This window comes from Arachis ipaensis, chromosome B2 (genome assembly GCF_059453495.1).
Source record: "Arachis ipaensis isolate K30076 ecotype BB chromosome B2, ASM5945349v1, whole genome shotgun sequence".
In the NCBI taxonomy this organism is placed as follows: domain Eukaryota; kingdom Viridiplantae; phylum Streptophyta; class Magnoliopsida; order Fabales; family Fabaceae; genus Arachis; species Arachis ipaensis.
The window spans coordinates 57,794,567-57,798,677 of NC_142437.1; the positions used below are offsets into that span (position 1 = coordinate 57,794,567).

Below are 4,111 nucleotides of genomic sequence, written 5' to 3' on the forward strand. Positions count from 1 at the left end.
TTCGAAGACACAGTTTGAAGCTGCGGGCGATTATAGAATTTATTTATGAGTTAAGTGTGAGTTAATTTGCTTTCATAGAGTTCCCTCGCCCTTATTGCTTAAGATTTTTATTTTATACAGAGGGGTAGGATTTGTATCTGAGTTTTATTTGAAATCTTTTGTATGACAGATATTATTATTAATAATTATGTGATTACTATTACTTTGAAATGTTTGATATATGATTTTGATAAACAAAAACAAAATTTTTCTGGAATTTTCTATAAAATAGAAATGCGATATCGAACTAAAGGCTCAATAGTAAATAGTTAATAAAGGAAAGCAAGTTAGTAACGCCTTACTTTCGGTACGATCATGACGTTCTGGAAGTTGGGTCGTTACAAATGGTATTAGAGCAGTTCGTTCCTGTTAGAGCCTTGGAAATGGACTGACTATGCTTCACTGCATACTCTGGGTGTCTATCATGCTTTGTGACTTGTTCTGATAACAAGAGTTTGAGTTTTATATGCATGACTATCTAATGATTAACGCTGTTAATTTACCATTGCATTCTTCAAGGTATTAGGTCTGGCCAACTTAATACTAATGATTTATGTACATGGCAACACTAACAGGTTATCATAGACAAAATAGAAGTAATAGGTAATGCGATTCACGGGGTTTAGGAGCATTAGAGTTTATAAAGTTAGCTTGTTTTGACGTATAATCTTTATTCGTACTACACAAACTCGTGCTATCACTTTCTTCATTGTTTTCGTTCGAATTCTCTGGTTTGAATTTCTTCCTTAGAATGTGATTTGATTGTTTTCCAACCATACTTTGTCATTCTTGTATACCTTTGCTTGCCTATGAATCTGATTTCTTACGTAACTCTTTGAATTTTCATCCTTGACAATGCCTATGTTTCTGTCCATATATTCTGCTTTCTTTGATTTCAGTTTGAACTTATTTTATTCTAGCAATTTTCGAGGGCGAAAAATTTTCTAAGGTGGGTAGAATGTAACAACTCTAGTTTTATAAAATCAAATGATTAATTATTTGTCATTTATTATATTTGTTGATAATTTTATTTTAAGAAAATTATTTTACTAAAGGTAATTAAATGGAGTTTCATGATAATTGAAGTTTAAATTAATTAGAATTTTTATATAATCTTTATTAGATATTTGGTATAATTGAAATTATGATTTTGATAATTGAAAAATTAGAAGAATTGTATAATTTAATTTAAATAAATTCTATTATGAATGAATTATGTTCTATTTTATTAATTTGTACTCTTAGAGATTAATTTATTAGAAATGATTAGTTTGATTTTTATAAATACTTTAAGTTTAAGTTAATTAATATTTATATACAGTTTTTATTATAAGTGGTAATTTTATAATTTGAAATTAAAGTTTCGGTGATAGAAAAATAATAAAAAGCTATATCATTTAATTTGAATAATTAATATTGATTTTAAACTATATTTTATAAAAATATGATTAATATGCTTATTTTATAATTTAAACTAGAAATAATTAATTGAACTTAGCAATATGTTGATAAATAATGTTCTTAAATATTTTTAAGAGAGTATATTTGGTTTTAAAATTACTCTACCCTCCAATTTTATCAAAATATCTATGCATATCTATCCATATTACTTTATAAAATCCCTAATTTCTAACCTTAATTCCCTAATCAAACTCAAAAACCCTAATTTCCCAAATTGAGGAACCCTAACCCTAAACCCCGTTTGCTTCAGCCGCACCCCACCCTTCTTCAGCGTAACACACTCACCCCTAATCCCCAAGTCAGCACCGTTACCCCCCATCACACACCCTCACCTCAGCTCAACGCGTACTCAGCCTCACCACCCTCTCATCAACGCAACACACATGCACAGCTTCACACTCATCGATGAAAAAGAAGGAAGACGCCGCTGCCGTCGCACCGTGCCGCCGTAGTCCACGTCGTTGTTGTCGCCGTTCGTGAAGGAAGAGAAGTCAAGCGTGCCAGAGAAGAGTGAGAGAGGGACACCGCGATGGGCTGTTCTGCCGCCGAGGGTCACGTCACAGTTGTTGAAGCCACTAATGTCGCCATCGCTGGAGGAGTTCCGTGCGTCGCCGTCGCCATCGTTGCTGGTATGGTCGGAGCCGCCGTCGCTGGAGAGAGAGCAAGCATGAATCTGAGGAGGGAGAGAGAGAGAGATACGATGCAACAGAGGAAGAAGGAGAAGTCTTCTGTCACTGCAGCCACGTCTCTTCACCGCCGCTACCGTCGATGGAAGTCGTCGCCGTCGCCGAGCCGCTGCATCGCTGGACATCATCGCTGGAGGACCAAATGGAGAAGCTAGCCAGTTCTGCTTCTGCCACTATTTTTTGGAATCCGAGAAGACACCACCGCCGCTGCTGGAACTGTCATTGTTGGTCTGGCCTTGCTCTGGCTCCACTCTGAATCGTTATCGTCGCTGTTTGGCTGATGCTGAGGCTTTCCATCATCACTGGAGCTTCCCAGAATCATCGTGGTTGCCGCCAAGAGAGCTGAATGGGTGCTAGAAATTGCTACTAGAACTGCCCAAAAACCACTATGGTTGCTGGTAAGGGAACAGAACGGATGTCAGAACCTGGTAGAGTGTTGCTGCCATCGATCGGAGATGCCAAACTGTTGCTGCTACTACTTTGAGATGATATGGATGCTATTAGGGTTGTTGTTGATGAGTGCAGCATTCCCAACTTCTATAGATTTCGACACTCTGAGGTAGGGGATTTATTTTTAAAGTTAAACGTTTTTAATTTAGAATGTCTACATAGTTATTTGGATAAGTGCAAATGGTTAACAATGGTTAAGAATTTCTTAATTGACATGAATGACTTGAAATGCATTTGAAATTAGCTAGTTGTTATGATTATTCTAAGCTGTGATTGAATTTAGATGATGTTATGAATAATGATTAATTTAGTTAAATTGAAATATGCCGAGTTAATTATTGAAAAGCTATCGTATGGATAATTGGTGAATTGAGTTTAGATTGTTGCTGTGAATGTAATTGATTTTGTTGTTATGAGAGACTAATTGATAGAAATAAGCTTGGTTTGAGGTTATGAAATTTGGATTAAGTTTGATGATGTTTTAGTGTTTTAATTGGAGTATTGAATTCAGGTTATTGCTGTGAATGTCTTTGGGCTTTGTTGTGAGTATTTGAAGCTGTAATTGATATTGGTTTTTCTGATCTTGATGGAATTGTTGAAAGGTTCTGATTCTATGTAATTATACTAAATTAGTTGAGTTGTGTGGCTGTATTCTGGTAATTGAGAGTAGTGCTTGTTGTTGTTTTTAGTTCTCTGATGTATCGGATTGGCTGTGAAATTGACTTGTGACTGGTTGGAATTGGTTTTGGTAGTTGTTAATGTTGGTTCATGATTAATTAGAATTAAGTCTTAGAACTGTTTAGATTGAAGCTTGATTATCAAATTGACTTTTTTATGAAATCTGAATTTAGAGATAAAATCAGTAACTCTAAAAGTATAAGGATAACTTGTGATAATTAGAAACTATATGGAGGAGAATTTTTGGGTGAACATATTATAAGAGAACTGGAATTATGTAAATAATACATATTCTATGTGTTTTGGCATCAATATTGCTAAGATTCTCGTTAAGTTAGGTGATAATGTGTTTTGGGTGTTTGGAAAGTGCAAAATTGTTAGTCCTTTGGTTAAAATAATTTATGAATTGATCAAATTGAAGTTGGATAGATGGAGTATGTGGAAGTTGCGGATTATGGCTGAATTATTAACTATTGCAGATTGTTAAATTTCTGATTGATTTGCTATGATAATTATTGAGAAAGGTTTGATAAGATGTTGAGAAAGAGGGAACCCGCAAGGGTGGTTAAGTCTGAGTTTTAGGGGAGGTGCTGTCGAAATTTTATAAAAATCTGAGGTTTTATTTGATAAGTTATTTTAGAAGATTTGAATTGGGAAAATTATGTTACTTGAGTTTTATTTAGTTAAGAAAAGAATTATTCTATTTTAAATTCGATTTACCAAAGAAAGGATTATGTTTCAAAATTAAATTATTTAAGAAAGAAACTATGTTTTGAGATTGATTCAATATGAAAAGA

The 4,111-nt window shown here is 34.1% G+C and overlaps 1 pseudogene; it reads left to right on the top strand.

Moving 5' to 3' along the window:
• Positions 1 to 2,029: 2,029 nt before the first annotated feature.
• On the top strand, positions 2,030 to 2,442 carry LOC148573997 (uncharacterized; annotated as a pseudogene).
• Positions 2,443 to 4,111: the final 1,669 nt, after the last annotated feature.